The sequence below is a fragment of the Tenrec ecaudatus genome, chromosome 10 (genome assembly GCF_050624435.1).
Source record: "Tenrec ecaudatus isolate mTenEca1 chromosome 10, mTenEca1.hap1, whole genome shotgun sequence".
Lineage (NCBI taxonomy): Eukaryota > Metazoa > Chordata > Mammalia > Afrosoricida > Tenrecidae > Tenrec > Tenrec ecaudatus.
The window spans coordinates 29,652,820-29,676,299 of record NC_134539.1 but is presented as its reverse complement, the minus strand read 5'-3'; the positions used below and the strand labels follow the sequence as shown (position 1 = coordinate 29,676,299).

Below are 23,480 nucleotides of genomic sequence, written 5' to 3'. Positions count from 1 at the left end.
AGCCCCCAATAAAATGATTTAAAAATAAATTTCATGGACAGTTAAATAAATACATTAAATTACATAACTGAACAGGTAATGATAGCAAGATAATGTTCTTGCTGCTAGATATTGTCCATTTTGCCAAGAGTAAAAAAAAAGTCTCCTGTAAAAAATCATTCTAGAAAAATCTGGTCATTCTAGATGAATTGGGAAATTCAAAGAAAATCAGTCATGAAGGCCTTTAAATAATATCAGGTAAAGGTTTCAGAAGGGCCATAAGAATCTAATTAAAACTTTTGAGTGTTGGAAAAGACAGGAGAAAGAATTGTATCAGAGAACAGCCTTGTTTGCAAAATACACTCACAAGTTAAATCAACATTGATGTGCAAAAGCTTTGTTTTCCCTTTCTTGAAAACAGAAAACAATTATAAATTTAAGTAAAATAAAAATGAAATAGTGATCTAGTGATTGTCTTTATCTCTTTGAAAAAAGGCAAAACATAAGCAGTCAATGTAATCAAACAAGCCCATAGCAAAATATCCAGGAAGAGCAGGGTGAACAAGGAAAACATTAATGAATCATGCACCTAAATGTAACATTGAGAAATGAGGGCATGGAGGTCTTGCAAATATTTGTCCAACTACACCGGGGGGGGGGGGGAGAAAAGTAAAACTCGCTGGCCCTCCAAGGATGAATCCCGTAAGGCAGAGGTTAGACATGCCGCCACCCTCCAACCTTCCTTACTATTTGATCACCAACTCTCTTTCCTAGAGCACTCTGCTCCTCTGCTGGGTTCAGTAATCCATCAAAATGGGCACAGAAAAATACTCCCACTTACGGGATTTACTAGGGGAGTTGGTAAATTACAAATCAGGTTTGGAAAGTTAAGAACACAGTTCTTCCATGTGCAGTGCTACTTCTCAGTTGTGCCAGCAAGTACAACTTTTGAGCTTTCTCCCATGCATCCTGTTGGACTCTACTGTGCATTGATAAGTGTTACAAACCATTGTCCAGCACTGATAAATACCCACAGGGTGCCCCACTCTGCAAGCCAGGCACTTGCCCAAAGGCATTCCGCTTGACTGATTCTGTGAGCCAGAAAGTCCAACTCTGTCTCATAGTCTCTATGTTGTGCTCTCCTGTGTCTGCCCCCACCACCTCTCCACAGAGCTTGTTTCACTATACTTGTGAGTTTTCTTTCTTGACCATAAAGAGATTTTCTGATCCTGCTTCTGATATGGTTCACTTTATACCCAGCAGGATGAGAAAACTGGCAAATCCGCTTATTGGAAGCCACACACCTCATCTCCATGTTCCTATCCAGTCATTCGGTGAGGTTGAAAAAGACAATGAATAAAAGCACAATTCAATTGTACCACAGAAGGAAACAAAGAAAAACAATGCGCAAATGAAATGACTTTACATTATTAGAAGAATTTTTTTTAGCTGTTGGTGTTTATTTAGTTAACAAATTAAGGCATTTTGGAATAGTAAAAAATTTCTTGTAGGAGCAAGAAAACCTTAAGATATCTTGGAAAATGTGTATTCCTAATGCAAGAAAAGATACCAAAATGAAAGAAATTGAACTATTTCAACTTTTTAATAAGAATGTTTAATTTTAAAAATAAAAGTAACACTCGTTTATCCCTTTATAGTTGATGACACTGCAATATGACAGCCTGCAGCATTTATGCGCACCGTCTCATGGGCTAGTGCCCCAGAAATGTCACTGAACAAATACGGGTATTTTCTCAAAGTATAACTAATAGACAACACACAGCACAGAGAGTGGAGTACGGCAGAGCCAGAAGTCCATGGCTGATGTGTCATTGTACCCTTTGTTCACAGAGTGGTTCCACACCTAGCACTACTTCTGCGATAAACCAAATGGTCCGTTAAAAGCAAATGTTTAGGTTCCATGTATCTTTTGATCATTGTCCCTGAATATGGCCAATGATTTAATAAAAGTAGACTGGTATAAAGACACACAAGAAACCTATGCAAATCTAAAGCTATGACAAAAATCCTTGAAAACGAAGCAATATTTATCAGCATGTTTCCTTTGGCTTTATTTCCATGAAAATGGAAAGAAATAAAAATAAATCATCATGAAATTCTTGATAATTTAACAGGTGAAATTGTAAATTAGGCCAAAATAAAGCATTTGACTTATGCTAAATCTGAGTGGAAATCAACTTTATTTTGATATATAATTGCAGGACTCTCCGCCGCCCCCCCGCCTCCCCCCCCCCCCCCCGGCTTTCTTTCTTCGTGAAGTGAGGTCAGTGTGAGATTCGAGAAGTGAGGAGTAACAGGGCAGGGTAGAACTGCGGTGAGATGACAAACCATAACCACCACCATGGAGTCAATTCTGACTCAGAGAAACCCGGCACCGAGTTCCTGATGTTGTGCATCGTTACAGGCACTGGCAGATCCATGATGCTCCTTTGAGAGGCTGCTGGGTTTGAGTTGCCAACCTTGTGTTTAGCAGGCAAATGCTGACGTTGTCACGAGGGCTCCTATGTACATAGATGAGCGTTCTCTAAGTTGGAAGGTTAGCCATGCATTCTATAAATTAGGAGATGGAGTCTAAAGGATAGCGACAGTTCATTTCAAGTGTACACTCCACCAAAATATCCGCTTTCTATCAAATGCCGATTTACTGAAAGTCTTAGATAATTATGACGTCCGGTATCAGTCTAGACTAGATCTCACCACTTGCCAAAATGGCATTTTGCGTGACTAGCTGGGATTTCCTTATGAGCTAAACAACATTGGGCACATGGCCAGTTTATATTTTGATTCAAACCATGATTATTGCTTTAATACATAGTATAAATACTATATACTCAATGGATCGGACATATGAGCAATGCAGTGTTTCCTTCCTTGTACAGAGGGTTCTACTGGGTCAGAACTCACTCAGTGACACCTAACAACAATAAATATATGCATGTATATGTATGCAGTGTTCTAGCATTATTTTTGAGACTGTTGTATTTCCATTTTAAACAATTTTATTCAGATTTGTTTTTGATATTTCAGTATCATTATTGCAATATTGTTGCCATGGGTCGATTTGTGGGGGGCATATTCATGAGCACTTCCCTCCATAGACTTTATAATGAGCTGTAATTTATAGGAGGAAAACTTCATCCTTTTTGTACAGTGTGGCATATTTTCATAAATATGCAACCAGTTGTATATGCATCACTCATACCAGATCTAGGACTCTTTCATAACTAGAGGAATTTATCCCTTGTTACTTTGTAGTCAGCTTTACCCTTATGTCCAGCTCCTGGAAACCATTGATCATTTTCCTGTCCCTCTAGTTTCACGTTTTCCAGAATGACAGGGCAGTGGAACCATACAATGCATAGCCATTTGATACAGAGAGGGATTTCATATGAGGCAATTCATCATAGTGATGGACAAGTCACCATATGTTAAAATGGAAAAGGGAAAAATAGAGACAAAGAAATCAACACCGGGCAGTGCATATAGAATTTCTATTTGGGGGAGGAGGAAAAACTGTAAGCATTTTATATAACAGCAGAGATGTATGCATGTTTGTGTATGTGAATGCAATATGGCATTTGTTTTATCTTTATTGCCTTGTTTACTCCTCACAATCCTATGAGGTATTTGGTTTTCAATCTATAATTTACAAATGAATATGCTAATGTGCAGAAAAATGAAATAACTATAAAAGCCCACAACCCCACCAATAGCTGCTCTGGTATTAGAATCTGTGATCTCACAACTCTGATGTATAACAGCCACTAAGGAATGAACTATGCCCTTGTAGAAGTTTCACAAAGTTCCTTCTAGTGAGATAAAGGAAAATTAGCAGAAATATAATTTTGGGGTGAGACTCGATGGTCATGTGACATGTATAGGATAATGAGGGCACATAAATCACATTTCAGTGACTTGACAGACATTATACTGAAACCTTGTGATCCACTCTGAAGTTTGCTGTGGTGCAATGAGTTACTGAATTATGACCTGACAGAGTTATGACATTTCTTGTCATGGTTTATGGTTCTCCCACCGAACAACTTAATGGGACCATGCTGATTAGGTGTTTTTATTTCCTTTTATCATGATGGGCTTGAGTCGGTGAAGGTGGGAGGTGTTGTTGATATGCTTATATGGTTCTATGATTCAGTCGTGAGTGATTGCTCCAGGTTAATTTTGCTTATAAAACCTGGAAGCCCTAACATGGGGATTGGTCCCTTTTGCCCCCCTGTTGGCTGTAACATGGGCCATCTCAAAACCAGAATTGACAATCGCAGCACCATTATGAGAGGCAAGCTAGAACAGAGCTCATGCCGTGGGCCTCCTTGATCCAGCAGACACAGATGTGACAGCAGAGGCGTGGTTGATGTGTGGCGGCATGGGAACCAAGAGGCAGAGCACAAGGGCGAGCGATGAGCTTCCCAGACCTGGAACTGAGAAAGCAAGTGCCTTTGGGCAGGAAGCTTACTTGTAGAGAGATTTAATTGGGGAACTGGGATTGCTGACCTACGGAACTGGAGCTCAGCGCCTTCACGTTGAAGGTATGTAAAGTAGAGTGCTCTTTGGGGGCATTTATTAGCTGTACTGAAAGACTTGTATTATTACCCGAGCAAGGACAGGAGGCTGAAAGGCTGAAGACCCAAGAGAAGCAATCCTGACTGGAAGAGCTATATCCTTAGCATACCTGATCCGGAAATATAATCTTTTAACTTTCCCAGTAAAGCCAATGATGAGGAGTGTGGTCTGTGAGTTCTGTGTGGCCGTGGCAATGAACACTGAGACCCAGCAGAGAAGCGTCTACTGCCATGGCAGGGATGAGTCGACCAAGAGTGGTGAGAAGGTTGGAGGGGTAAGAATGTCTGACTACTACCTCGCAGGAAGCAGCCTTAGGCTGATGTTGATGTTGGTTTGCCTACCTCCTGATCAGGGAAGATCAGATGCTGCCTCCCACACCTTTCTTACAGTGGCCATGCTTGTAACCCTCACCTGCTCAACCTATCACCATATCCGTATGACATTGTATGGATAAAGTGATGATGATATAACTTGTCGTCTATAAGGAAACTGGAAAAGTGGGGAGCACCCCCTCTTTCAGGCTGTGCACATGCTTAGAAAGCACAGTTCCTTTGACTCTTCACTTTTGTGGATCTTTATTGGCTTATGCCACTCTGGGCTACAGATCGCAATTTCCAGGTATTTGAATAGGGAATATGTAAATCGTTTTTGGTAATGAACACAAATTTCACCTTATAATAAACAAAATGCATAATAATGTTTATAAAATTATACTCTAGCTAATGTTTAGTTGGTTGTTTACTTTTTTATATGGTAAAACTATCAACATTACTCCATTTTAATTTATTTGAACAAACCATGTATAAATATATCTTATCCTTTCTTTATATGCCTTCTCAACTTGTGTCCTCTGGAAAGCAAGTAAAATTTAAATAACATCTATCATTGTTAACAATTTAGAAAACTTTCAAAATATTCTTTTGGATTAATTTCATATATAACCAGATATTTGTTATTTTCTTATCAATGGGTGTCATTTGACTCACCGTGTCAATGAGCTTTATTTATGTGAGACTAAGTAAGATGTATTACACTGTTATTGTCTTAAGTATATTCTAAGAAGCTTTATATAGAGTTGCAATGCATCCGAAAAAATTAAGCTTTTAGTCAAAGACTAGATTTTTTTTATGTGTTCTTTCACTACTGCCAACATGGGCAAGACATTATTGCTTTGTAATCTGAAGACAGACAGCTTTCAGTATATTTGTGTAGACATCCAAATTTAAAATATCATGTTGGCCTGATGTTCAATACATAGCTCTCCTTAGTGTTAGCATGACTCAGCATTTTCAGAGTATGCATCAAACTTAACCTCAAAGGTAATTCAACTTATGTTTTATGGTAGGAATACAGATACATATTGAAAAAAATTAAAGGTGTGTAAAATGAAAGTAGGTAGAAAAAGCAATGCAGAAAGTTATTTAAAAGCTGATTTCAACACATATTGATTTAGAGACTGAGGCCAATTAATGTAAAACAAGTAGATGTGACAAGAAAGAACTGTGTGTCAACACTTATTTCTTTTTAGATTTGTTTGTGAGCCAGTTAAATGTTTGTGAAACAGCTAATGCAGAACCTTCGTCAGAACAAATTTATTTAAATTAAAAATATTGATTAAATTTATTATCTGTACATTCCTGGAAATTAACTTCTACCATAAAAGAACTGCTTTTGCCTGCTTCCTGCACAAACCTGGCAGTAGTGACTATTTGGAAATTACTCTGAATTAAGTGTAGCTATGGAAGGAGAGTAGTGAAAATAAAAAATTCACCTTTAAAATAAAAGTGACAGCAACAATTAACTGAAATGAACGGTTTTCAGCCTTTAACACTTGGCTTTAGGTGGTTATTTTTTAACCATGTGGCTTTGCAATAATTCACATTTATCTCTTAATTATTATAGTTTTTAAATTGTGTTAACAGTAATGTTTAGGATTAAAACCATAGGAATTTGGCAATAGTATCTGAATAGACAATGCAAAATGAACATATTTTCTAGTGATTTTCTATATAAAAAATTGACAGAGATTGGACAATCAAATTAGTTACTAAAGAAATTGGAGATTCATAATTATTAGAAATGGCTGATTCAAATGATTAAGAATTGAACCTTTCTCAAGGGTTAACACCTCTATTTTTATTGTATTTTTTATCCATTTTACTGCTTAAACACACATATCTTATTCTCTTCATCAATTGTATATACATAGATTTTTAATCACAAATCCAGCCATGATCTAGCTTTGTGTATTATAGTACTGGAAAAATTAGACAATCACAGCTTCATGTAGCTTACATTCTGGAACTAGTAGACAATGAACACACTTGTACACATACAAGTATATATAGGTGGTAGTGACAAATAATTTGAAGGAAAAAATAGCAAGAAGGATATATTATTTTATTATAAATTTTTCATGGTACATATAATACTTTTTAATATGATGATAATTAATAAAATTGACAGGCAAAGCAAAGTCCTTCTGGCTGAGAATAAACCCCTAGAAGAGCATATGTTCAGCAGCAAATCCCCCCTTCTATTAAGTTTTACAGGAGGTACCCCAAAACCAGTGCTTATTTGTTTTTGATGTAAGGGTGATAGTACATTTAAAGTTTGTTCTACCAGGTCAGACTGTTAATTAACCTTTCTATTTAGGGTTTCTGAAAAGATTGTGTAACAATGTGCGACAAAAAAAGGCCTGATTTGTGGCAGACGGGGGACTGTTTTATATAAAAAAATCATTTTATTGGGGCTCTCACAGCTCTTATAACATCCAATTGTATTAAGCATATTTGTACTTATATGCCATTATCATTTAGTAAATGTTTACTTTCTATCTGAGCCCTTAGTATCAGCTCCTCCTTTTCCCTCCTTCCCCACTCAAATGATAAATCATTATTGTTTTCTTATCTTACACCAGCCGGTCTCCCCTCATGCCCATTTCTGTTGTTCATCCCCAGAGGTGGAGGGGGGTTGGGTAGGTGGGATGGCTTATGCATCTATCATTGTGATCTGCTCCCCTTTCCTCCCATCCTCCCCCAACCTTCCCCTACCTTCCTGGTATTGCTACTCCCATTTCTGTTCCGGAGGGTTTTATCTGACCTGGATTCCGTGTGTCGTGAATTCTTATCTGGACCAGTGAACATGCCCCGATATAGCCAGAATTAAAAGGCAGGACTGGTGTCATGATAGTTGGAAGTGGGGGGGGGGGGTCGAAGAGGGGAGGAAGCCTCAAAGAAGCAGAGGAATATGGTGTGTTTCATCAGTGCTATGCTGTGCCCTGGTTGACTCATCCCTTCCTTGTGACCCTTCTGTGAGGGGATGTTCTATTTCTACAGATGGGGTTGAATCTGTGCTCTGACTCCCCTCCGTCTCAATGATATAATTTTTTTGTTTTGAGCCTTCTGGGGCCTGTTACTTTCGACACCTCTTGATTGCACACACTGGTTTGCTGCTTCTATGTGGGCGTGCCGCATCTCTGCTAGATGGCCACTTGTTTACCTTCAAGCCTTTAAGACCCAGAGGCTATGTTTATTGATAGCAGGACACCATCAGCTTTCTTCACCACATTTGCTTTTGTACCCATTTTGTTTTTGTGATCATGCCCGGAGGGTGAGCATCACAGAATGCCAGGTTGTATGACAAAGTATTCTTGCATCAAGAGCAGCCTTGAGTAGAGGCCTAATGTCCACCCCCTTAGTCAATGTATTTCCATATACATATATGTACATAGGCCAATATCTCTATTTTTATGAATTAACATATTTATATAGGTACACACCAATGTTTATACCTCTATCCAGAGCTTTCCTTCCTATATCTTTCCTCTGTTTCCTTTAAACTTCCAACTGTCCCACCATCATGCTCACGGAGGTAGTTAGTTTATTGTGCCAACCTGGCCAATGAACACATGTGGGATTCATTGAAGGACGGAGAGATAAATGGCTCGGCGAGCCTTTCCTTTCCTGTCTCTTGCTCTTTGATCATCGGACCAGTGTGCGGCTGCCTTGCTTGTTCTCTGCCTCAATTTGCAAGCTACATGACCTGTGGGACACCTAACCAGTGGACTGTGTCGCTGTAATTTGAGGTTCTTCAAGACATGCTTCGCCACACCATTGCAATTTACATCTCTTGAGCTGGGGACTGGCGGACCCTGTCATCTGGCTGACTGTTGGTGACCTGCCGTGCTGTTTGCTGTCTGTGCCCAGATAGCCTGAATTGCTCTACAGGTGACTACCTGGAGGCCCTCAAGATTTGAAGGACTGCCAGTGTCTCACAACTGTCTCACGGGAGTGAGTTGCACTGAGCCATTTGGACTGTTTTATAATTTAATTAACTGTTTATTTCTTATGTTATACATCTATCTATATATTTTATATATAAAAATATATATAATTATTATCATTCTGGTTTTGTTTCTCTAGAGAACCCTGTCTAACACACTCACCCTTCTGAGTGTTAGTACTTCCTCTCAGCTACATTGCTGTTTCTGTAACATTCCCAGGATCTCTATGACCTCTTTGTTGTTGATTTTACTTCCCTAGTTTGCTCATCAGCCTCTCCCTCGCTTCCTTCTTCCCCAAAGTATCTCTTGGACCCTTGGTTCTGTTGCTTTTTCCATGGTCTTTTTTCCTGTGTTTATCTTATATAGGTAGGCAAAACAACAATTAAAGAGAAAAAACCAAAAAGTAAACAAAAGGTTGAATAAAAAGACATTGGAAAGAAGAAAATAACTAGCCAAAAATAAAATTTAAAAAAGCATACATAACCTCTGTCCACTGACCTCTATGACCATCTCCCTGCTGGTCCTGGGGAGTTCCAGGAACTGCCCGTCCTGGCCTGATATCAATTTGAGGGGCTTATCGGGTGTGGGGGTTGTGGCTTGGCTTTGCTCCCATTGCTGGTCTGTAAGGTTCCCTTCTTGGTTTGGGGGTACCAGTTTTGCTACCACGGCAATGACAAAGCACCTGCTCATGCAGCTGTCTCAGTGCACAGGGTTTGGCAAAAGTCAGCAGGCCTCCCTTGCCCCATGTTCCTTACTCACTTTTTTGTTTCCATGATTGCAGAGGGACATGACAGGACAGGGATTTGATGAGATGATGGAGCAGAGGAGAAGAAAAAATTGAGGGCAGTGCTGTCAGCCATTCAAACATGATTTTGAAGAATGTTTTCAAGAATGGAATAGCAGATTTGAAAAATGCATTACATGTAATGGAGAGTGCTTTGAAGGTGATAAGGTTGTTTTGTTAAAAAATTTAAATACATAGCTTTGAAAATAAAAATTCTTTTTTATTTGGGTATCCACTTGTAGATAAACACCAGGAGCTGAATCTTAAATGGAACTTCATATAAAAGAAACACATACATAAATGAATATTTGTTGGAATTACAAAACTAAAAAGAAACCCACTCACCATGTTCAAGTAAATTCTATCTAATTCACAGAAAACCTTTAGGACAGAATAAAATGGCTCTCTGTGTTTTACAGGTTGTAAATCCTTTCAGGAGAAGAAGGCTGAGCTTGGAGTTAAAGCCTGATGGGGAGCCATCTATGTCACAGGAAGATCATCCAAAGGTAGGACAAATTATCCCTTTTTTTGCTTTTTGCTTATGTAAGGCAAAGGACCATTAAGATGGGAAGGAAGAAGCAACGCAAAACAAAGCCCCAGCTTTATAATTACTTCAATGAGATCATTGCTTAACTGTGTTAGGGTTTTTTGTTTGCTCTGTTTTATATGTATAATATGGTTATGATGTAATTTTTATCAGGTCAAAAAAAATGAAGACTATCTGGAGATAGAATCTGGGGAGCTCTGATAGAACCCGAATTTGTGTCCAAGATTAATAAAATGATGTGCCTTTCATTCTTTATCTTCAGTTGTTTTACTGACTTAAGTCATTCAGAGCAATACCCTCACCTTTCTATCTTGCAGTATGCATTGGAAAGTGAATTGTTGAAGATGCTGTTAGGTTAAAATTTTAGCAGCCTATCATTTGATTTCACTTATGAAGAAGAATTGATGCAGATGAATTGTGGTGCTAGAGATTATTTAATGAAAATATTATAGAGGACTCAAGGGATAGCAGATCTAAATTGGAATAAGTAAGGCCAGCGTGCTCCTTAGAGGCAAGCATGGATGGCAAGACTGCATCTTGCATACTTTGAGCATGTAGTCAGGAGAGACCAGTCCCTGGAGAGGATGTCCCATGTGGCTAAGGGAGGGGGGCGGAGCAGTGAGAAAGAGGAGCACCTTTGACGAGATTGGTTGACGCAGTGGCTGCTTCAATGGGCTCAAGCATAGGAACAGACCAAGCAGGGTTTCCTTCTGTTCTGCCTAGAGGCACGATGGGTTGGCGCGGAATAGACGACATCTAACAACCAAAAACAACAATGATCCGTTTAAATTTGTTCTGGTTTTTAATATTTTCCATTTTCTTTTCTATGGAAGTTTTGTTTTACTTTGTGATTGTGATTACTTTTTGGTTTTTATTTTGAATACTTTCCTTTTCTTGAAATCCAGGATAGGAGAATCTATAGAGACAGGAACTGGATTCATGGGTCCTTGGGGATACAGAAGGGAGATTTTGGGGGAAACGGGGAGCTAATTACAATGAGTGCAAAAATGAAGAAAATGTTCTAAAACTGATTGTAGGAATGATTGTACACCTCTTATTGATGTGGTTAAACTATTGACTTGCAGGATATGTGAGTTATGCCAATAAAACTACTGTATAAACAAAAAACAGCTTAAGTTCATCTAATCACTTCCACTTTACAGCAACCCCGTATAGATTGCTGAGGCTTTGAAGGGGCATATAGCCTTGTCTTTGTGTTGTTTTGAACCATCAAGCTTGTGATTAGCAGTCCAAGGTTTATCTGACAGCCCACCTGTGCTCCTTGTTCTGAGCAAAGGACACAGCAGTTTAAATTAAACCACAGAATGTCATTAACTGAGCCAGTCAGAGGTGTTGCTGGAGAATTCCACGGCTTCCCATTGGCTTCGAGCCTTGTGCATTGTGATGCGTATGTGAACAAGCAGTGGGTTTATTGACTTAAACCGAAGAACTATATATTAGTTGGAAAATACAAAATTGAAGTTTAAATCGCAGCACAGATTTTAGATGAAAAAATGTTGAATCAAAATAAGCATAGAGATAATGAGGAGATATGAATGTTTGCATATACTTCTCTGAAGACATTAATAGGTGGTTAATAGATGCAGTAAGCATGCGCTGAGCTGCTGCGCTCCCACAAGCAACTTTCACACAGCCACTGGCTTCTCATTGTCACACTTTACTGGCAGGAATAGATCAGTAAACAACTGCTTATAATACATTGGATACATATAAAAAGGAATACAATAAATCTATGTCCAGTTAACTCCAATTTTTGTGAGCTCAAAAAAGATTTGCTGGAAACATATATATGATAAATTTACCCTAAAGATAAGTAGGGGTTTTATGGTTGAAGTAGGGACTGGAATATGGTAGTTTCTCAGTTTATCTCTAAAAATATTTTTAAATTATGTTACAAATCTTTGTATAACTATTTTTGGATTCTTTCGCTTGACTTTTAGAACACCATTTGTTTTTCTTGATTACTTGTTTTTCTCCTTCTACCATATGCTTTTCCAATAGTATAAACTTCATCATGTTTATTGTATATTGTGTTTGCTCCTAACTATTGCTGTATAATAAAAATAATAATTCTTACTGTCACATTGGGAAAGATAATTTGAGCAGTGCTATTTTTATTATTAAATACTTTTATTGGGGCCTTTACATTTCTTGCCACAATCCATACATTCATCCTTTGTGTGAAACACAATTGTTCATATGTTGCCATCATCATTTTCAAAGCATGTTCTGTCTACTTGAGCCCTTGATAACAGCTCCTCATTTCCCCCCTCCCTTTCTTCCCCTCCCTCCCTACCTCATGAACCCTTGATAAGTTATAGATTCATATGTTACATCATCCTCTGTCACTCTTCACCCACTTTTATGTTGTTCATCCTCCTGGAAGGGGGTTATATGTTGATCCTTGTGATTGATTCCCCCTTTCTCCCCTTCCCTTATTCTCCTGGTATTTGTATTCTCATTGTTGGCCCTGAGGGGTTTATCTATCCTGGATTCCCTGTGTTGTGGGCTCTTACCTGTAGCACTATGCTCTGATCTAATCTGATTTGTAAGGTAGAATTAAGGTCATGATAGTGGGGGTGGGGGGAAGCATTAAAAAAAATAGAGGAAAGTTGTGTGTTTCATCAGTGCTATAGTGCATCCTGACTGGCTCATCTCTTCCTTGTGACCCTTCTGTGAGGAGATGTCCAATTGTCTACAGAGGGCCTTTGGGTCGCCACTCCTCGCCCTCCCCCGCCTCCCATTTACATTGGTATGACTTTGTTCTGAGTCTGAGCGGTGCTGTTTTAAATCACTAGACTTTTCAATGTCTTAATAAAAAGCAACCAGGATAGAAAAAATAACAGCATCTTTCAACAAAAACAGATGATAAAGATTTTTAACTAGGAGATGAGTAAGCTGCATTGGAACCACATCAAGACTTAGTAAAGATCCAGCATAGATTCACCTGAGGGCATGGGTAGAAGGATGAGAAGATTTTAAAGGAGAGGGCAGAGTTTCATAGACAGAAAATAATGGTAAACTCATATCTTCTTTGAAGCATAGTGTGGTAAATAGTTGCAAAGGCTAAACTATGGATTGATAAGCCCACTAGACAACTAAGCACGACAACCATAGTGAACAATTCTCAAGAATTCTATGAACCAGGCACTCTTAAGTGTTTCACATGTATTGTCTTCACTTAATACCAATCATATGACGCAGGTACTGTTATGATGCCCTATTATGCATAATGAATCAAAACCACAGAGAGAATGCATAATTTGCTCAATGAAATGTAGAAGATTAATGTCCCTAAATAATGTTTTCAGAAGGAAAAATGCGATAGTAATTAGGAAAAGTTGGTCATTAGAAATGTCTGTTTAAATTTTTATTTAAAATTGATGATTCTGGAAGTTTAATTAGCAGGACAAAATGCTAGAGTGCTCTGAATGCCTGATCTCGATATGTATGGCGGTTTCATCAGATTTTGAAACTTATCAGTGATGTAAAAAATTGGGAACCACTTTGGGAAGAGTAGACCAGTTAAAAAGTTCTTTGCATCCATTTGTTCAGGAGAAAATGGTCTGAACAGACACAATAAGTGCAGGTTATGAAGCAGTAAGCAATGCTTACAGCACACACAAAAAAGGTAAATGAGGGCAAGAGGTGTATGAAAAATGATGGTTTCTAGAACAATGAGTGCCACGCTGAAGGTTTGCACAACTTCATCTGCATATTATCCACAATATCACCAGGCTCTCGATTTGTCACAGATTGAAACAAGTCCTAAATTCTAGTACCAAATCTGTGACTGAAGCCCTGGTGACGCTGATATGTAATTTTTGTACCGTCCCCCACCAGACCGGGGTCTCCCGTCCACCACCCCGTCTGTGCGGAAAGATGAGGCTACGTGCTCCTGGAAAGACTCCGAGCCTTGGAAGTCCACGTGGAGTGCTGAGTGAACACAAGCTCATAGGGAGTGGGCGAGAGCTATGCTTATGATTAAAATGAAATTAATTACAGTTCCTTTGGGGATTGGATTTTCTTTGTAGTAATGAGACAGGATGAGTGGAGGGTTTCTTAAATCCATCTTTTTGGAGCTATCAAAGAGATTAAACAAGCAAAGGAGGCGGGTATGTAGAGGAGAGGGGGGAAGGAAAGGGGAGGGGAGGAAACAGAGATTGGAAAAGAGAGAAGCGATGCTGCCTGGTGGTCATCCAGGATCAGAAGCTCAAAGAAAGAAGCTTCCTTCATAGCTGACACCTCAAGAGAAAGATTATCCACAACCAGCACCCTCAATTCAGACTTTCTGTTACCGCAGCATTGGAAATCGGGTGCACTCTTGACCGCAGTCTGATAAGCCTTACTTAAGGTCTGAAAAGGCATGGTGCATTATTTTATCTGCCTGTGTTGAAATGTACGTCTCTACAAATCATTACACGACACTTGGAGTAATATACTCAGAACATTAATTACAGGTGAATGATAGGCACACCAAAAAGGCCTTTTGTAAAAATACTGGCTCAATGAAATGATTTGATATTGGATTTTCCCTATAATTTAATAAGACGTTAGAAATATGCAGCCATTGTGGATGTTAATGACAAATTATTTCCAATTATGCAAGATGTTTCTTCAAACTTCAGATTAAGAATATTGCTTCATTGATTTTGAGGCCAGTATGATCAAAACAGATGCCATTTATCTCTTTGATCATTGGATAATTCCTTTTCCCTTTAATTTCTAACAACTATTCCTCATATACACCTGACACAAACCACGCTATATTCAATGGTCTCCTGTGCATGTTACAGTCAGAGACTGAATAAGGAAGATTTATGAACAGCGGATTCATTTGGAATAGGGTGTTGGCAAAGAATGTTGCAGGTGCCCTGGACTCTCCAAAGAACAGATAGCTCTGTCCTGGAAGAAGGACAACCAGAATGCTCCTAGAGGCGAGGACGGTGAGACTGTGTGACAAATAGTTCCGACACGTTGTAAGGAGAGCTCCGTCTCACAAGGAGGACATCTTGATTGGTAAAGAGCAAGGGCATGGAAGACACTCAATGAGATGGCCTGACGCAGGGCGGCAACCACAGCTCCAACCTGAGAACAACTGGGAGGAAGCACAGGGCTGGACTGTGGTTTGCGCTCTAATGCATGGAGTAGCTGTGATTCGGGACTGACTTGACAGCGTCTAACCACATCACTCGTACTTAAAGTCATGGCCCTCTGTCTCCTTTCATATTTTATTAACTTTATTAGATTGATACTGCTCAGATTTTGTTTTGTCTTAAAACTATGACAAGGAACACCACTTTTGCTGTACAAAATGCCTATAATTGTACATTCTATTTCATTTTTTAGGTAAATATACTTTTATTTATTTCTACCCTGGAAACTTATCTTTCCATTCACTATGGTAGTCTGGTGGTTGAGCACTGACCTGTCAACTTAAAACTGTCCACTTTTTGACAGCTGCTCCCAGAGAGAAAGACATGGCGTCCTGCTTTTGTAAGTATTTACAGCCTTGAAAACTCGATGGAAGCAGGTCTACTCTGTGCTATAAATTCTATAAATTAGAATAGACTCAAGAGGATTTAAAAAATATATAACAAATAGTCTATCTCTTTTTCTTTAGGTACTTTTCAGGTATTGTCTTATATAAAACTAAAAAATACATTGAATCCCCTATTTAAAAAAATAAATTTAGATTACATGCTGTAATAGTCTATTCTCAACCATCCTGTAATTTTTATTACGAATTTTCTTAAAATCCTTCATTGTTTGCCTTGATTCATGTTGATTCTTTCTTGTATGTCTATTTTGTTTGTTTTAGCTTTTATGTTTCAGGCCTTGAGTCTCCTCCTAAAAATTGTTTACATCCCTTTTAATCAGAGCATATCCTTTGGTAATCTTCTTTGCTATTTACTGTCTGTGGTATGAGCAATATGTATGCAGGAAATATGTGATTGTGAGGTCGCGTGTCCATTACAAGTCCTAGAATTATCAAGGTATTATTTAGAAGTCAGGTAGGGTAGGCATAGGTGAAATAAAATGTAGAGCTTGAAGTCTTAGCCATATCAATTCAAAAGTTGTATAGTTTCCTGTAGTTGAGAGCAGGTTACATACTAATTTTTAAAAAAAAACATAATAGACCAAGACTTTACCTTTTATTCCAGGTTACAAGAATTTTAAGTTTAAGATTGGGTATAGAGCTTAATCTCATCCATTCTATGAAAATTATGGCAATAAGAAATTCAAACTAGCAATGAGTATTGGCTATGTGACAGATACCCTATCAACAAATTAATTCATGGCATCTCTCTCTTTCCTTTCCAGCATTGATTTTTAGTAGAATTTAATTTTTAAAATGTTGGAAGTTTGTAGAATAGTTGTTAAGATAACATAGAAAACCCCCATATTCCAGCTGGAGTTTCCCTATTATTATATTCTAACTTTAGTAGTGTTATGAGTTGAAATTGACTTGGTGGTGAGAAAATTAATGACGTAAAATAATGATCCATCGTTAAAGTCCATAGTTTATTCAGATTTCCTAAGTCTTTACCTATTATCCTTTTTCTTTTTTTTTCTGTTCCACCATGCCATCTAGGAAACCTCATTACAATTAGTTACCTTGCTCCTTTACACTCCTCTTTTCTAGTTTAGTTCGTCAGCTTTTCTTTGCTTCTGTTGGCCTGGACAGTTTTGATGAATACAGGGTGGATTTCTTGTAGGATGCCCTGATAGAGAAATCTGTCTGATGTTTTTCTAACAACTAGGCTGAGCTTTCAGGAGGACAACTGTAGCCCTCCCATGCTATTTCCACCATATCCTCACAAGGGTTCATAGGAAGGTACCTCAAAACTAGAGTTTCATTTCCTACAATCTCAAGTTCATGTCAAAATGTGCTGTAGACAAGCTCTCCTAACAATACACTTGTCTTAGGCTTCTAAACATCCCTTCGAAACTCCAACATCTAAACTTACTTTTATGGAGTTGGTTCCTACTCCTAGGCTTTGTTGATCAGGGTAAACTGATGCTTTGGGTTTCTTGAATTCCTTGATATTAGCTCCTTCTTACCTCCTATCCACACTGGACACCCCAGGAACCCTTACTCTGCTGTCAAAGCCAAACCCACACTCAGTTCTATTTGCTTTAAATGTGCATTCTCTATTTTCTCCCTTTACATGGCAAATCAAAATACTTAACCCATCACCCAAAATCTCCTGCAAGGCAGGCAGGGAAATGCACTCTGCCAGTGGGACCAAGATTAAAAAATGAATTGATGGGCAGCTCAAGAGTCATTGCTACATCCATCCTTTTTCTTTCTTCTCAAAATTAATAAGTAAACTTCCTGCAGTAAGAATGTATAAAAATGAAATTATTATAATATCCACAAAATGTTGAAAAATGAGAACAATCTAAATGCACAACTGAAGCAGATAGGAAACTGTCAAATGTGCTCAAAAGTAAAATACAAAACACACACAAACACTAACTCTTGTCAAGAAATCTAAGTGACTTTAGTTGCTTGAGAAGACAATGCAATTTCATTATAACTAGAGACTTTGAAAAGGGATGTGCCCACATTGAAAACTTTTAGAATAATATTATGTCTAGAACTAGAATTTAATAGCTTTTCACCAAAGAGATCTGTACAGATTGTAGTTTGGAAATTTGCAATATGTCACCGTTTATGACATACTGCGAGATGCTTGCATGTCCTCGAAATAAGGGAGCTGCAAGGGGCAGTGTGCAGCAAATTCTTTGGGTAAGTGAAGAAAAATTGTGTGGTGGTGGACAAATGGCCTTCCGGAGTGAAATGGGAAAAACAAGTAGAAGGATGCTGTCTAGTTTCCATATTAGCTTCAGTTTCAATGCTGTGTCCTTTAGTTAGGCAGTAGACTATCAGTGGGGCAACAAATACAAGTCATCTTTTGGGTGAGGTAGTGTTTTTAAGTTTTGTAAAAATTCTCCATGTTTCCTCATTTCAATGCTCTATTCTTTGGAGAAACAGTATTAAGTGCAGCTCACTATTAGAGGATTAAGGTTTATATATGTTCCTTTTCCTTTAGTGGGAATTATGTACGTTAATTACTTTGAATTCTGTAGAACACAATTGCCTCTGCTCTATCATTTGTTAAATTAGGATAAACTAATACCCAAATTGATATTAGTATAAGCTCATGAACATTTATCTTATAATTTGGATGCTAATCTATGTCTTAGAGGTAAATTTTTTTAAAAAAGTTTAGGACAGTTGTTTTGTAGACTATCTCAGATGCTGTATTTTCCTGTATTTTTCCTTCAAATTTGATTCAGGGTATAGACTTTAAGTAAGAAGACACTATATTCCATTTTTTCTTTTTGCAACACATTAGGAGATATATGCTATTGTTGATTACAATGTATAGGGACCCTACGCTACAGATTACAGCTGCCTTATAAGATCTCCTTGGTTGTAATCTTCATGGAAGCAGACCACTTTTCCCTTGTGGAGCTGCTGGATGGTTTCAAACTGACAACCTTTTGGTTTTGCTTAATTGTTGCACCATTCTACCGCCAGGACTCCTTAGGTAAGGAAATTGAGATAGGTTGATCCACTGTGGTTGTTGTGTTATCATTTGTCAAAGTGACTTGCCTTTGAAAATAGACATAATTTTCCAATCTGTACTCAATTAATAGCATGTGAGACAATATTTTGAGAACATGTTACCCAATAACCTTCCACTGGTTTGAGTTATTACTTTAGAGATTTAAGAAGGATGATTTTTCTAATTCTATAAAGTGATTTCCACTCTTTCTTTTCTGTCTTATGTATCTGCAGATTTTGACATTGGCTTTTTTTTTTTACCAGAGTTGACAATGAATTTCTCTTGAATTAACCATTGTGTCTTCTTATGGCCCAAATATGAAATGACTATTGAATCCCTCTAGGCAAATCCTTGAAACTTTATATTTTAAACTGATTTTTGTCTATTATAAGAGTTACCTGTGTATAATTTTTACTTTAAACTTATGGGTTTCTTTGTCGATACAATGACAGTGGGTGTGGAGTAGAAACTTTGTGGACAGCTATTCCATCTGCTCAAGCATCTGACTTGATGTGTGAGAAAGCAGAATTGAAAGATAAAAGGGAGAGCTGACTTTGATTTGTGAGAGTGAAAAAGGAACATTGTTGTGGACTATGGGACATAAGAATGACACAGACAGGACTGGAGTGGAAAAGATTTGTGACTGATGTGAGGCAATGCACATTTTTTGTGTGTGATATAAAATTGATGGGAAAGGGGGTCAGCTATCATGAAGTATTGAAGCTGTAAAGTATCAGAACTGGAAAGAACTTCAAGGAGCGAGTGAAGGGATTCAAAGAGAACTGGCTTTGAACTGTGTGCACTTTGCAAAATGATGCAATTCAATTCCAAATCCTCTGACATTTATTCATGTGCTTTTAGGGGCAACCAGCAAATGGGATCAATATTTAAGTCAAATTGAATTTTGAAAAAAGCACGAAGAAGCTCTCATTTTACTAAATAAAACAGACTCTTTTTTTCATGAAATAAAAGCAATTTTAAGAGGTTTCACATTAGCTTTAATGATATCAAAGTCAGTTGGCTATTCATACAAGTTTGTTCTTTTATGCCACTATGTCCTCATTCTCTCAGGTCATTTTCAATTCATTTTACTTGAAATGAGATTTATAAAATATGGTGATGCTTCTCAGGGCTCTTCTAGTGGTTCATGATTGGAATACACATTTGTAGATAAATCTTTCTAGTGCAGCTTCCTCCCTTATCTCATACTCGTTCTTTATAAATAAAGAATTAAATGTAAACAGCATTGAAGTCGCAATGGTTTCAGCGACGATGATCGAGTTGACTGCATTTGTTGTCATTGTGAACTTTAACTCGGTGCACCCCATGGCTAGAAAGTGTGACTTCATGGTGTTTGATAGAAAATAGATTAGCAAAAATAGCATGACAGTCTTTTCAAGTTACGCGATAACATTTTAGTTAGAAAACAATTTAGACCTTCTTGCCCCCTGTTTGTGTTTATGTTAAACAGGAAGATTATTTGAAAGGTGGAATAGTGTATCTGAGTTACCATCAGGTATCAATATCAATATTTTGATTTAATAGAGTAATTTAATCTTTACACAAGGGAAGAAAATGTTAGCATGGGTAAAGAGACATAGGCCATGAACATATATTACCTTAAAAATTTCCTTGAGACCTATTATGTAGGATACATACCTGCTATTTTAGAATACCACAACAGGACCTAGTCTGAGGTACCAAGAAAGAGAAGCCACTTTGGAAAGAGACCTTCTCAGAGCAAAATGAATTCTGCTTCAATTTATGATGGAACTCGGGTGGAAGAATGGCGAAGTCACTGGTGCTCTGTGAAACAGGTGCGAGTTGAGTGGTCCCAAAGCACAGGCGTTTCCAAGTGGGTGACTGGCTTTCTGAAGGGCTAACACGAGGCTCAGCATGAGGCCTGCAGCAGCAAACCATCCACATCAATTTGTCATGAAAAAAACCCTCAAAACAAAGTTTGTTTGTACCCTAATTGAAAAGGGCTGGTGATAAACAGTAGCAGCAATAGTAGACACTATGTCCTTGTCAACTGGTTCCGCGTAGACAATTCAGTTGTAAAAAATTAAGTTGTGAAAAGTTGCCGTTGCATGGCTGGGGGAGCTGTTACAGTGCAGCGGCAGCCCGGAGCAGAGCTCTCCACCGAGACGTGAAACAAGTGGAAGCGACGTCCTGAAGCATTTATTTGCAGGATCCTAATAGGAGACGAAACATGGTTTTATCAGTATCATCCTGAAGACAACGCACAAACAAAGCAGTGCTTGCCAAATGGTGGAAAGGGTCTGGTCCAGGCAAAGCCATATAGGACAAGCGTAACATTCATGGCAGCAGTGGTTTTGCTTGTTGACTTTCTGGAGGTCAAAGGACAATAGCATGGGTTTATTATGAGTGTGTTTTAAGAAAATGACTTAAAACTTTATCAGAAAAACACCCGGGAAAGAATTCTTCTAATCAGAGAACCTTTCTCCACCACAACAAATCTCTTCTCATTCTTATCAAGCAAGGACAATTGTGTGAGTGTTTTCAAGAGGCATCATTATGCATTCATCTTCCAGCCCAGTTTTGGCGAATTCTACCTTATTTCCTAATCTTAAAAAAAAATATCTTAAAAGGGCACTCACTTTTCAACCAAATAGGTAAAAAGGACTGCAATCGCATGGTTCAATTCCTTTTGTACATGAGGAAGATTATCAGTAGCTTCTCAGTGAAATTCTAGCTTATATTAAAATTACATGATTGAGCCACTCAACATTTTAAGCCAGCTGCTTCCAGGCATTAATTGAGAAGCCCTGGGCTTCTTGGAACCAGGACTGACATTCAGCTCCACAGTGATGGACAGTAGGAGAATCGCTCTCTCATCCTTATGTGAACATCTGTGCATCTCTAGGAGACAGGCCGATTTCAAGCCATGTCTTCCATACTGAAGATGAAGTTCATGATATTCTGATTATGGACGAAACTCATAGTAACACATATCACTGGAAAAGTACATGATGGTTTATTTTCAGAGCACAATTGACCGACACACCCCAAGTTTGATTCTGATGATGTTCACCCTTTTCCATTTGATGTCATAAGTTGGTCCTTGAAAATATTTGGATAGAGATCGTGAAATGCATTTGGAAGATCCAACTTTTGATGCCATTTAGTCTACGGTGCCTTGTTGGTAATAGTGAGACCATTATGAAAACACGTCATGTAATCTGGAATGTCGCCATACTTGTAATTACAAAAAGAGGCCATCATCATATTTAGATAACTTAGTTTGGAGAAAGAATAAAGTTCACTATGACTTTGAGCCCAAATGTATCATTGAACTTTCCAATTGGAATAAACAAAGCCAAGGACACTCTGATAGGAGAGGCGAGTCCAAAGGTGAGAGGAGGGGATTGGTTAGAGAGCAGCCAGCTCGCAGAAGCATGCTAGCAGCTGGCTGAGAAAGAAAGGGTGAAAGAAGCATGCTAGCAGCTGGCTGAGAAAGAAAGGGTGAAAAACTGGGCTTAGATTTGATTCCTTTATTGCAGGCACTAGTTCAGCTACGTTCACAACATGAGCCTACTGATCTTGTTGATAAATCGAATGACTTCACTGACTCAGTGTTCCCATGTTTTCCCAATTGGAAAGTTTGCTATCAAAGTCAATAGGAAAAAAAACTAATGGCAGACTCGGTGTCTTTAGAGGCCCTGAATCACTCTTTTTTTGGATAGCAGTTTTCCTTGGGGAGGCCAGGCTGCTTTTTCACTGACCAGTTTTGTTGTGAGCTAAGCAAGACGAACAAGGAGAGGAAGCAACCCCTAAACACCGTTTATATGAACACATTCTTGAGCAGGAAAGAAGAGGCTGAAATGCTAGAAACAGAACCGGGAGAGGATGGCGAGCTGGGCGGGGGTGGTGGAGGATGAGGATGAGGATGAGGAAGGATTTCTGAGCAACAGTGGTGCATTTCTCTTGAATAAGCAGCTCGAGTCTCTAGGAATCCCACAATTTCACAGGACAACTGGGCAACCACTTAGTCAATATAGACAACGCTAATAGCTTCTTCAATGAAATCTTGCCCTCAAATTCCGCATTCAACACATTCCTCTTTAAATTCATCATTCCGAAGCATCTGAACTCTAACACCCAGTAGACATTTCTCTTTGTGTTCTTCAGGAGTTATGTGCTGTCTTTTATTACTATTATTTAATTCACATTGACTTGAATTAGACGGCATCACTGTAGTAACAATTTCAGTAGTGCTTGGTTTTAAAAATGCAGAATTATTTCCTACACATGAGATAGCTTTCATTCCACCTGGCATGCCTTTTGCATTTTTACAGGATAGAGCAAGCTAATGCATGGCAAGGGGGGACAAAAGATGTGTATTACAGACAAGTGAAAAATCCTTTCATTGACAATGATATCTATTTTACAGGAAACAAAATCTTGCCTTGACATTTACACAGGGAAATTGTACATTAATTGCATGGAAATATTTCTCTGTATTTTCCCCCTAAAACATCTCTTATTCTTCAGGATTTTCATGTTTTTATACTGCCCACAGTTCTCGAAATACAGGATACCATCAGCTACTGAGAATGGCTGCTCAGCTTGGTAGCCATGTGTTATCTACCCGAGGGGAATAAAAGTATGTGGTGAAACATAAACCACTCATAGTGCTTCAGAATATGGAATTCTAATTCGTAT

The 23,480-nt window shown here is 38.4% G+C and overlaps 1 pseudogene; it reads left to right on the top strand.

Moving 5' to 3' along the window:
- Nucleotides 1-4,732: 4,732 nt before the first annotated feature.
- Nucleotides 4,733-22,906, top strand: LOC142458459 (mitogen-activated protein kinase 6-like; annotated as a pseudogene).
- Nucleotides 22,907-23,480: the final 574 nt, after the last annotated feature.